The following is a 13,463-nucleotide window of genomic DNA, read 5'->3' as shown; positions in this document are numbered from 1 at the left end:
CACTAGGAAGGCCAGAAAACGGATCTTTCATAACAAGGTTCAACAAAGCAGTATTAATTTCACAAGATTCAGCATCAGTAAGAGGAGCAATCGGAGTTCTAAGAAAAGCATTGTTGTTGGTATTGGAAAAATCACACAATTTAGTATTGTCTTGAGCCATCGTGACAAACAATCCAACACAAAAGCACACAAGAAGCAAGCAAAAAGAGGCGAACGGAAAAGAGGGCGAATAAAACGGCAAGGGTGAGGTGGGGGAGAGGAAAACGAGAGGCAAATGGCAAATAATGTAATGCGAGGGATAAGAGTTTGTGATGGGTACTTGGTATGTCTTGACTTGTGCGTAGATCTCCCGGCAATGGCACCAGAAATGGCTTGTTGACGGGAGATCAAATCTTGACTTGACTTGGTGCAACCTCCCCGGAAACGGCGCCGGAAATCCTTCTTGCTACCTCTTGAGCATGCGTTGGTTTTTCCTTGAAGAGGAAAGGGTGCTGCAGCAAAGTAGCATAAGTATTTCCCTCAGTTTTTGATAACCAGGGTATCAATCCAGTAGGAGGTAACACACAAGTCCCTAGTACCTGCACAAACAAACAAGAACAACCTCGCAACCAATGCGAAAAAGGGTTTGTCAATCCCTTCACGGTCACTTATGAAAGTGAGATCTGATAGAGATAATAAGATAAATATTTTTGGTATTTTTATTGTATAGATTGGAAAATAAAGATTGCAAAATAAACAACGAGAGAAATAGCAAATTGATAGGGAAATAATATGATGGAAGATAGACCCGGGGGCTATAGGTTTCACTAGTGGCTTCTCTCAAGATAGCAAATTCTACGGTGGGTGAACGAATTACTGTCGAGCAATTGATAGAAAAGCACACAATTATGAGAATATCTGGGAATGATCATGTATATAGGCATCACGTCCGCGACAAGTAGACCGAAATGATTCTGCATCTACTACTATTACTCCACACATCGACGCTATCCAGCATGCATCTAGAGTATTAAGTTCATAAGAACAGAGTAACGCATTAGGCAAGATGACATGATGTAGAGGGATAAACTCAAGCAATATGATATAAACCCCATCATTTTATCCTTGATGGCAACAATACAATACGTGCCTTGCTGCCCCTGCTGTCACTAGGAAAGGACACCACAAGATTGAACCCAAAGCTAAGCACTTCTCCCATTGCAAGAAAGATCAATCTAGTAGGCCAAACCAAACTGATAATTCGAAGAGACTTGCAAAGATATTAAATCATGCATAAAAGAGTTCAGAGAAGAATCAAATATTGTTCATAGATAATCTTGATTATAAACCCACAATTCATCATATCTCGACAAACACACCGCAAAAAGAATTACATCAAATAGATCTCCAAGAGAATTGAGGAGAACTTTGTATTGAGATCCAAAGAGAGAGAAGAAGCCATCTAGCTAATAACTATGGACCTGAAGGTGTGCGGTAAACTACTCACACATCATCGAAGAGACTATGGTGTTGATGTAGAAGCCCTCCGTGATCGATTCCCCCTCCGGCGGAGCGCCGAAAAAGGCCCAAGATGGGATCTCACGGGTACAGAAGGTTGCGGCGGTGGAAATAGGGTTTCGTGGTGCTCTCGGATGTTTTCGGGGTATATGAGTATTATTAGGTGAAAGAAATAGGTCGGCGGAGCAACGACGGGCCCACGAGGGTGGGGGCGCGCCTACCCCCTGGGTGCGCCCTCCTACCTCGTGGCCGCCTCGTTTCTTCCTTGACGTACACTCCAAGTCTCCTGGATTGTGTTTGTTCCAAAAATAACTCTCCTGAAGGTTTCATTCCGTTTGATATTCCTTTTTTGTGAAACACTGAAATAGGCAAAAAAACAGCAATTTGCACTGGGCCTTTGGTTAGTAGGTTAGTCCCAAAAATAATATAAAAAGGTATATTAAAGCCCATTAAACATCCAGAACATATAATATAATGGCATGGAACAATCAAAAATTATAGATACGTTGGAGACGTATCAGTCCGAAATGGAAAACTCAGTCTTGAGCGAAGAGATGATGGAGTGGAGTGTGGCCATGGTGTTGGCAGTGGGAATAATATCATCTACATAGACTAGAAGATTGGCAACCAAAGAGCCATGGTGAAAAATGAAGAGAGAGGGGTCACACTTGGAGGAGACAAATCCCAAAGAAAGAAGAAAGGGTTGAAACCGTAGAAACCAAGTGCGAGGAGCCTGCATCAACCCGTATAGAGACTACTTAAGAAGGCAAACATGAGTGGGACGGGAAGAGTCAATGAACCCCGCTGGTTGGTGACAGTAAACCGTTTCACCAAGATCACCATGAAGAAAGGCGTTTTTGACATCGAGTTGATGAATGGGCCAGGAGTGTGCGGTGGCAATGTTGAGGACAACGCGCACCGTGGCTGGCTTGACAACCGGACTAAAAGTATCCGTGTAGTCAATGCCTGCCTGTTGGGTGAACCCACGAATAACCCAACGTGCTTTGTATCGGGAGAGAGAGCCATCTGGATTGAACTTGTGGCAGAAGATCCATTTGCCGGTCACCACATTGACACCTGCAGGACGAGGAACCAAACTCCAAGTATCGTTCTTTAGGAAAGCATTATATTCGTCAAGCATAGCATCATACCAATGGTGATCTTTTAAGGCATATTTATATGAGGAAGGAAGAGGGGAAATGGCAGGAGAGGAGGTCAGGCAGAATAGACGGTGTGGTTGAGCGAAGCCACGTTTGGCCCTAGTTGTCATTTTATGTGAATTAATGGGAGGGGCTACAGGTTGAACGGGGCAACGTGGAGGACTAGGAGTGGACGACGCGGCATGCGAGGAAGATGTGGTGGGGCCCAAAGCAGATGGGGCACGCGAGGCAGGCGCGGGATCGGCGGCAGATCCGAGGGAGATTGTGGGGGCGATCCGAGGGAGGCTGACACGGGCGGGGGAGCAGAATCCGGGGCGGGCGAGTGGAAAGGTGCTGCGTCGCGTGCGGGAGTGCGGTTGGTAGACGCGGTCGGCTCGGTGGGGAAGCGAGCGGACGCGTGGGAGGCGGGGTTAGGCGGATCGGCGCACGAGGTGGATTCAGTGGGACCGCTGGCTACCAGGTAGGTGGGGTGGGGATCCCAGAGCGGATCATGCGCACAGGCAGGCGCGCAGAGGCCGGATCGGGTGTGGAAAGAGGATTTGTGGGCGCCGGTGTGGGAGGCTGGTAGGGAAAAATTGTCTCATCGAAAATAACATGCCTAGAGATGATGACGCGTCGGGAATGGAGATCAAAGCATCGGTAACCTTTGTGCTCTAAGGGATATCCGAGAAAAAAACACCGTGTTGAGCGTTGATACGTCTCCGTCGTATCTACAATTTTTGATTGTTCCATGCCAATATTCTACAACTTTCATATACTTTTGGCAACTTTTTATACTATTTTTAGGACTAACATATTGATCCAGTGCCCAGTTCCTGTTTGTTGCATGTTTTTTGTTTCGCAGAAAATCCATACCAAACGGAGTCCAAATGGGATAAAACTAACGGAGATTTTTCTGGAATATATGTGATTTTTGGGAAGAAGAATCAAAGCGAGACGATGCCCGAGGGGGCAACGAGGCTGGGGGCGCGCCCTAGGCCCTCGTGGCCATCCCGTAAGGTGGTTGGTGCCCTTCTTTCGCCGCAAGAAAGCTAATATCCGGGTAAAAATCATGTCCACAATTCAGCCCAATCGAAGTTACGGATCTCCGGGAATTTAAGAAACGGTGAAAAGGCAAAATCTGGAACACAGAAAGAGAGAGAGGCAGAGAGACAGATCTAATCTCGGAGGGGCTCTCGCCCCTCCCATGCCATGGAGGCCATGGACTAGAGGGGAAACCCTTCTCCCATCTAGGGAGAAGGTCGAGGAAGAAGAATAGGGGGGCTCTCCCCCTCTCTTCCGGTGGCGCCGGAACGCCGCCGAGGCCATCATCATCACCGCAATCTACACCAACAACTTCACCGCCATCATCACCAACTCTTCCCCCCTCTATGCAGCGGTGTAACCCCTCTTTTACCCGCTGTAATCTCTACTTAAAAATGGTGCTCAACGCTATATATTATTTCCCAATTATGTATGGCTATCCTATGATGTTTGAGTAGCCGTTTTGTCCTATGGGTTAATTGATGATCGTGATTGGTTTGAGTTGCATGTTTTATTATTGGTGCTGTCCTATGGTGCTCTCCGTGTCGCGCAAGCATGAGGGATCCCTGCTGTAGGGTTAGCAATATGTTCATGATTTGGTTATGGTGGGTGGCGTGAGTGACAGAAGCACAGACCCAAGTAAGTAGGTTGTTTGCGTATGGGAGTAAAGAGGACTTGATGCCTTGTAATGCTATGGTTGGGTTTTACCTTAATGATCTTTAGTAGTTGCGGATGCTTGCTAGAGTTCCAATCATAAGTGCATATGATCCAAGAAGAGAAAGTATGTTAGGTTATGCCTCTCCCTCAAATAAAATTGCAATAGTGATTACCGTTCTAGTTATCGATTGCCTAGGGACAAATAACTTTCTTGTGTGACAACAAGCTCTCTACTAGAATTACTTAGTTGTGTCTTCATCTAAACAGCCCCTACTTTTTATTTACGCGCTCTTTATTATCTTACAAACCTATCCAACAATACCTACAAAGTACTTCTAGTTTCATACTTGTTCTAGGTAAAGCGAACGTTAAGACTGCGTAGAGTTGTATCGGTGGTCGATAGAACTTGAGGGAATATTTGTTCTACCTTTAGCTCCTCGTTGGGTTCGACACTCTTACTTATTGAAAGAGGCTACAATTGATCCCCTATACTTGTAGGTTATCAAGACCTTTTTCTGGCACCGTTGCCGGGGAGTTATAGCATGGGGTGAATATTCTCGTGTGTGCTTGTTTGGTTTATCACTAAGTAGTTTTTGTGTGCTCTTGTTTTCTATCTTTAGTTATGGGTAGGAAACGAAAAATACCAAAAAAATAGTTGTACCTACTACACCAATGGTTGAAGAACCACTCAAAATCTATCACACTCCTGAAGCTTTTTACTTGGATCATCTTCAATCCCTATGTGCTCGTGCTGAAACCCCAACTAGCTTAGTTGAGGGCAAACCTTTAGATGAGCATGCTTGTTATGTGCGACACCGCTTATCTCAAAAAGGGAAACTTTTACTGGATCAAATACATCGTTTGCAATGCTATGCTTGGAATTTATGTGAAATGTATGATTTTACTTGTTGTTCTGAAGACCCTAAGAAACACCTTCCCCACCAATGTGAGTTTAGTGATAATGGAATCGTATCTTCGTATGCTAAGGATGTTTATAATAACTATGATGTTGAACAAATTGAAGAATTTGTTGCTTTTAAGGGTGCTTATGAAATTGCTTCATTGATTGGAAAGTATGATGCTACTCTTTACAAATCTGAAATTTTTTCCCTACTTAAATATTCTTATGATAATTATGCTTCTAATGCCTATGTTAAACCATATATTGAGGACTCCTCCGCTGTCCAAGAAGAGACTAATATTTTACAAGAGTCTATGGAAGAAGAAATTGATGAAACTGTGAGCTCATTGGATGAAAAAGATGATGAGGAGAGCGAAGAACAAAAGAAGGAAAAGCGGATTAGCTACATGTGCCAACCTTCTAATGAGAGTAACTCTTCAACTCATACATTGTTTAATTTCCCTTCGTGCTTACTGAAGGATGATTGCTATGATGATTGTTATGATCCCGTTGATTCTTTTGAAACATCCCTTTTTGATGATGCTTGCTATGCTTGTGCCCAAGATGCCAATATGAATTATGCTTATGGAGATGAACTTGCTATAGTTCCTTACGTTAAACATGAAATTGTTGCTATTGCACCCACGCATGACAGTCCTATTATCTATTTGAATTCTCCCGACTACACTATATCGGAGAAGTTTTCCCTTATTAAGGATTATATTGATGGGTTGTGTTTCACTACTACACATGATGATTTTGATAGATATGATATGCATGTGCTTGCTGCTCCTACTTGCAATTATTATGAGAGAGGAACTACATCTCCGCCTCTTTATGTTTCCAACATGATAGAATTGCAAGAAACTGCTTATGCTATGTATTGGCCTTTACTATGTGCGCATGATTTTTTCTTTTATGACATGCCGATGCATAGGAAGAGAGTTAGACTTCATTGTTGCATGATATATGTTACTTTATTCTCACTACTAAATCACAAATCATTGTTAATTAAAATTGGCTTTGATATACCTTGGGATCCGGGTGGATTCATTAGTTGAGCACCTTATGCCTAGCTTAATGGCTTTAAAGAAAGCGCTGCCAGGGAGACAACCCGGAAGCTTTAGAGAGTCATTTATTTCTTTTGAGTTCTTTTATATAGTTTAAAAACAAAAAACCCAAAACTTTTCAAAAAGGAAAGTGAAAGTGAGAGAGACAACCATTGTTGAATTGAGGGAGCACCTTGAACTTTGTTCATGCTCACAGAAACTTTGTGAATCTTGATTACAGAAACTTTTCAACAAAAATAATTATCCCCTTGTACAATTCCATTGTATTATAAAAATAATGTGCCAAGATTTACCTTTAGGATGTTTACATTGCTTGTTGGTTTGTGCGGTGCAGAACAGAAACTTTGGCTGTAGTGCGCGATTTTACTTTTTTTACTGGAACATCAAACGGTTCTGAAACTTTTTGCACTGTCTTTCTATACAAATTGTTTATTTTTCCTAATTTGTTCAGAATTTTTGGAGTAACAGAAGTATGGTGAATGTTCAGATTACTACAGACTGTCCTGTTTAAGGCAGATTCTGTTTTTGATGCATAGTTTGCTTGTTTCGATGAAACTATCAATTTCTATCAGTGGATTAAGCCATGGAAAAGTTATATTAAAGTAGCTAAAATGCAAAAACAAAATATGAATTGGTTCACAACAGTACTTAGAGCAGTGATTTGCTTTATTATACTAACGGATCTTACCGAACTTTCCGTTAAGTTTTGTGTGATTGAAGTTTTCAAGTTTTGGGAGAGATCACGATGGATGAAGGAATAGAGAGTGTCAAGAGCTTAAGCTTGGGGATGCCCAAGGCACCCCAAGGAAATATTCAAGGACTCTCAAGCAACCAAGCTTGGGGATGCCCCGGAAGGCATCCCCTCTTTCTTCTAACAATCATCGGTAATTTTACTTGGAGCTATATTTTTATTCGTCACAGGATATGCGTAAATATTGGAGCGTATTTTGCATTTAGTTTTTACTTTTCTTTGATGCACCATGCTGGTATGAGATAGTCCTTGGTTGATTTATAGAATGCTTCAGGTGCTACACTTATATCTTTTGAGTATGGCTTTATAGAATGCTTCATGTGCTTCACTTATATCATTTGAAGTTTGGATTACCTGTTTCTCTTCACATAGAAAACCGCCATTTGTAGAATGCTCTTTTGATTCACTTATATTTGTTAGAGCGTGGGCATATCTTTTGTAGAAAGAATTAAACTCTCTTGCTTCACTATATCTATTTAGAGAGATGACAGGAATTGGTCATTCACATGGTTAGTCATAAAATCCTACATAAAACTTGTAGACCACTGAATATGATATGTTTGATTCCTTGCAATAGTTTTGCGATATAAAGATGGTGATATTAGAGTCATGCTAGTGGTTAGTTGTGGATTGTAGAAATACTTGTGTTGAAGTTTGTGATTCCCGTAGCATGCACGTATGGTGAACCGTTATGTAACGAAGTTGGAGCATGAGGTATTTATTGATTGTCTTCCTTATGAGTGGCGGTTGGGGATGAGCGATGGTCTTTTCATACCAATCTATCCCCCTAGGAGCTTGCACGTAGTACTTTCTTTCAATGGCTAATAGATTTTTGCAATAAGTATGTGAGTTCTTTATGACTAATGTTGAGTCCATGGATTATACGCACTCTCACCCTTCCATCATTGCTAGCCTCTTCGGTACCGTGCATTGCCCTTTCTCACCTTGAGAGTCGGTGCAAACTTCGCCGGTGCATCCAAACCCCGTGATACGATACGCTCTATCACACATAAGCCTCCTTATATCTTGCTCAAAACAGCCACCATACCTACCTATCATGGCATTTCCATAGCCATTCCGAGATATATTGCCATGCAACTTCTATCATCATCATATACATGACTTGAGCATTTATTGTCATATTGTTTTGCATGATCGTAAGATAGCTAGCATGATGTTTTGATGGCTTGTCCGTTTTTTGATGTCATTGCTATGCTAGATCATCGCACATCCTGGCACACCGCCGAGGCATTCATATAGAGTCATGTCTTTGTTCTAGTATCGAGTTGTAATATTGAGTAGTAAGTAAATAAAAGTGTGATGATCATCATTATTAGAACATTGTCCCATGATCAAAATAAAAGTGGCCAAAGAAGCCCCCTCCCCCCCCCAAAAAAAAAGATAGAGGCCAAAGAAGCCTACAAAAAAAGAAAAAAAAGAAAAAAAAATATCCTTTTACCACACTTGTGCTTCAGAGTAGCACCATGTTCTTCATATAGAGAGTCTCTTGAGTTATCACTTTCATATAGTAGTGGGAATTTTCATTATAGAACTTGGCTTGTATATTCCAACGATGGGCTTCCTCAAATGCCCTAGGTCTTCATGAGCAAGCAAGTTGGATGCACACCCACTTAGTTTTAGTTTGATCTTTCATACACTTATAGCTCTTAGTGCATCCGTTACATGGCAATCCCTACTCCTCACATTGACATCAATTGATGGGCATCTCCATAGCCCGTTGATTAGCCGCGTTGATGTGAGATTTTCTCCCTTTTTGTCTTCTCCATACAAGCTCCATCATCATAGTCTATTCCACCTATAGTGTTATATACATGGCTCACGCTCATGTATTGCGTGCAAGTTGAAAAGGATCCTGAACGTCAAAAGTATGAAACAATTGCTTGGCTTGTCATCGGGGTTGTGCATGATTTGAATGCTTTGTGTGGTGAAGATGGAGCATAGCCAGACCATATGATTTTGTAGAGATAACTTTCTTTGGCCATGTTATTTTGAAAAGACATGGTTGCTTTATTAGTATGCTTGAAGTATTATTGTCTTAATGTCAAATGATAGACTATTGCTTTGAATCACTCGTGTCTTAATATTCATGCCACGATTAGATTACATGATCAAGATTATGCTAGGTAGCATTCCACATCAAAAATTATCATTTTTATCATTTACCTACTCGAGGACGAGGAGGAATTAAGCTTGGGGATGCTGATCCGTCTCCGTCGTATCTATAATTTTTGATTGTTTCATGCCAATATTCTACAACTTTCATATACTTTTGGCAACTTTTTATACTATTTTTGGGAAACATATTGATCCAGTGCCCAGTGCCAGTTCCTGTTTGTTGCATGTTTTTTGTTTCGCAAAAAATCCATATCAAACGGAGTCCAAACGGGATAAAAACTGACGGGTTTTTTTGGAATATATGTGATTTTGGGGAAGAAGAATCAATGCGATACGATGCCCGAGGGGGCCATGAGGCTGGGGGGCGCGCCCAGGGGGTCAGGCGTGCCCTGGGCCCTCGTGGCCACCCCGTAAGGCGGTTGGTGCCCTTCTTTCTCCGCAAGAAAACTAATATCCAGATAAAAATCGTGTCCAAAATTCAGCCCAATCGGAGTTACAGATCTCCGGGAATTTAAGAAACGGTGAAAGGGCAGAATTTAGAACGCAGAAACAAAGAGAGACAGATCCAATCTCGGAGGGGCTCTCACCCCTCCCATGCCATGGAGGCCATGGACCAGAGGAGAAACCCTTCTCCCATCTAGGAAGAAGGTCAAGGAAGAAGAAGAGGGGGGGCTCTCCCCCTCTCTTCCGGTGGCGCCGGAACGCCGCCAGGGCCATCATCATCACCGCAATCTACACCAACAACTTCACCGCCATCATCACCAACTCTTCCCCCCTCTATGCAGCGGTGTAACCCCTATTTTGCCCGCTGCAATCTCTACTTAAACATGGTGCTCAACGCTATATATTATTTCCCAATGATGTATGGCTATCCTATGATGTTTCAGTAGATCCGTTTTGTCTTATGGGTTAATTGATGATCGTGATTGGTTTGAGTTGCATGTTTTATTATTGATGCTGTCCTATGGTGCTCTCCGTGTCGCGCAAGCGTGAGGGATCCCCAATGTAGGGTTAGCAATATGTTCATGATTTGCTTATGGTGGGTGGCGTGAGTGATAGAAGCACAGACCCGAGTAAGTAGGTTGTTTGCATATGGGAGTAAAGAGGACTTGATGCCTTATAATGCTATGGTTGGGTTTTACCTTAATGATCTTTAGTAGTTGCGGATGCTTGCTAGAGTTCCAATCATAAGTGCATATGATCCAAGAAGAGAAAGTATGTTAGGTTATGCCTCTCCCTCAAATAAAATTGCAATAGTGATTACCGTTCTAGTTATCGATTGCCTAGGGACAAATAACTTTCTTGTGTGACAACAAGCTCTCTACTAGAACTAACTTAGTTGTGTCTTCATCTAAATAGCCCCTACTTTTTATTTACGCGCTGTTTATTATCTTGCAAACCTATCCAACAACACCTACAAAGTACTTCTAGTTTCATACTTCTTCTAGGTAAAGCGAACGTTAAGCATGCGTAGAGTTGTATCAGTGGTCGATAGAACTTGAGGGAATATTTGTTCTATCTTTAGCTCCTCGTTGGGTTCGACACTCTTACTTATCGAAAGAGGCTACAATTGATCCCCTATACTTGTGGGTTATCAAGCGTGGCGCTAGTTTGTGTGGGGTAATGGCGTAAAGATTAGGAAAACACAAACATCCGAAAACGCGAAGGTGGTCGTACTGAGGTTGGACACCGGTGAGAATGAAGTACGGGGTGTAAGGTGTGGTGTTACTGGTAGGGAGGCGATTAAGCAAATGGGTGGCGGTGTGTAAAGCCTCGACCCAAAATGATGGAGAGAGAGAGGCATGGATGAGCAAGGTGCGAACGACATCGTTTGGTGCGGATCATACGTTCGACTTTGCCATTTTGGGGAGAGGTGTGGGGGCATGAGAGGCGATAGACAATGCCATGGTCGGAGAAGAAGGTACGGAGGGACGTGTTAATAAATTCGCCATCGTTATCACATTGCATGCACTTGATGAGAGTGTTAAACTGTGTGAGAATGTAAGTAAAGAAACGTTGGAGGGTGGAGGATGTCTCGGATTTGTCGCATAGGGGAAAATACCAAGAGTAATGTGAAAAATCATCAAGCACAATAAGATAATATTGATATCCCGAAAAGCTCGTGACCGGAGCGGTCCATAAATCACAGTGAATAAGTTGGAAGGGAGCACTAGTACAATTATTTGAAGAAGTGTAAGAAAGACGAGGCTGCCGTCCAAGTTGGCAGGCCGTACATGGGGATCTAGCAGCATTATTACAATCGAGAAGAAATTTTTGGGAAATAGAAGCTAATGATGTCTTGCCCGGATGGCCAAGACGTTGGTGCCACAGATCACAGGAAGTGGTGAAGAATGCGGTGCCGCCAAGGGAGTGCTTGCCATAAAACGGGTAGAGAGGACCGGAGCTAGTGGACGTCATGATGGGACTCTTGGTGGGAAGGACCTTCATAGAAAAACTGGAGGGGTTAAACTCAATAGCAACATTGTTATCACACGAGAGTTTACGAACAGAGATAAGGTCTTTAACAATAGAAGGGCAAACAACTACATCGTGGAGAGAAAGATTTGTGGGAGGGAGAGAGGTGGAGCCGATGCCGTTGATAGGTAAGTGATCACCGTTGCCGACAATTATGCTAGAGGAATTATGCTTTGGAAAAGAACGAAACGAGGAGAGGTTACCTGCGTTATCCGTGACGTGTGTGGCAGCACCGGAGTCGAGGATCCAATCTGCGCTTTGTTGGGGAAGGCCGTGCTGGCTGTAGGCCTGATGGAACAGGGCGGCATGATCCCAGCCAGGGGCGCCGGGCGGGAGCGACGAGGGACCCGGCTGCTGCGGGCCTGAGTACATCAGGGGGTAGGCCTGCGAGTGAACTCCCGGGCGAGGCCCGAGGACGCCGGCGGCGTTAGGAGGGATCCAGCCGGCGCAGGGAGCCGGCAACGCCATGCCGAAGGGAGCGAAGTAGCCGGTCCACGACGACTGCTACGAGGACGAGGAGCCGCGACCACCAGAATCCGAGCGACCACAGCCGCGCCCACCGGTGCGACCACGGCCACGGCCACGATCGCCACCACCGTTGTCACGGGCGCCACCAGAGCCGCAGCCAGTGGGGGGAGCGTGATCACCGCAATCAGAGCGGTCGCCACGATCACCGCGAGCGCCACGGTCAGGGTTGGAGCTGGGACCGCCGGAGATGGTGAGGGCCGCGGATCCGGCCTCGGTCGTGCGGAGGTTGATGTTGTACTCCGTGAGCTCCAGGCGAGATCAAGTGATGGCGAAGGGAGGCAGAGGAACCATGTCACCGAGGATCATGCGGATGGTGTCGAAGCGGGCGTCGAGGCCGTGCAGGAGCTTCATCATGAGGTCGTGGTCGTTGACGGTGTTGCCGGTGTCCGCGAGACCGTCAGCGACCGCCTTGAGGCGCCGGGCGTACTTTCAGACAGTCAGGTCGCCCTGCTTGAGGTTGCGAAACTGGCGGGTGAGATGCAGGTATTGGGCCCCCTGGTGGCCTGGAAGTAGTCCCGGATGCGAGTCCAGGCGGTGTAGGCATCGCTGGTGCCGCCCATGATGAGCTCGAGTAGGGGGTCTGCCAGTGTGAAGAGAATCCAGAGGAGAAGACGGTGGTCGATGGCGAGCCAGGAGAGATCAGGTTTGGCAGGGGGGGTGGAGAACGTGGTCCTGGACACGGTGCTGAAGAAGAACGCAGTTGAAGAACGTGTGTCACTTGATGTAGTTGTTCTGGGAGGGATCTAGATTGAAGGTGATGTGGTTTGAGATGTGATCTTGATGGAAATTGAGGAGGTAAGGATCAGCAGCGGGAATGACCATGGTGGAGAAAGCGGAAGTGGCAGCGGGAGTGGAGGTGGAAAGAGGAGCAAAGGAACCAGGAGGAGGAGAGGACTGGGCGGCGGCGGCCGCGGCAGCGGCAGAAGCAGGGAGGTCGCCGAAAATGTCCTCAAACGCCATGGAAAACTGATACCAAGTTGAAAAGTAGAGTGGCTCAATATGCTGTTGTTGTATTGATGTTCAGAGAGTGTTACAGGGTACAATATAGAGAGAGAGCCCCAACGTCTCCCGTGGGAAGAGGCACGCAGGCCACAACGGGAGAGTGATTAGCGATCCTAAGATCTTGGGAAGGTATAACAGCTATATAGAACTAGCTGAATGCACGTACGTTGCCACGGGTCAAAAAATGCATTATAATCAAATAATTTTTTGAATTAAAAAATGTGTGTAGGATATGATAGGACTGGTTTCAATTCCTGGACAAA

At 44.6% G+C, this 13,463-nt stretch overlaps 1 pseudogene; it reads right to left on the bottom strand.

Annotated features, from left to right (window-relative positions):
- The window catches only part of LOC147978091 (uncharacterized), a 29,392-nt pseudogene extending 16,234 nt beyond the window's left edge, over positions 1-13,158 (bottom strand).
- Positions 13,159-13,463: the final 305 nt, after the last annotated feature.

Source organism: Triticum urartu, chromosome 3A (assembly GCF_056163025.1).
Source record: "Triticum urartu cultivar PI428250 chromosome 3A, HENAU_Tu73, whole genome shotgun sequence".
Lineage (NCBI taxonomy): Eukaryota > Viridiplantae > Streptophyta > Magnoliopsida > Poales > Poaceae > Triticum > Triticum urartu.
This window is presented reverse-complemented; position numbering and strand designations above follow the sequence as displayed.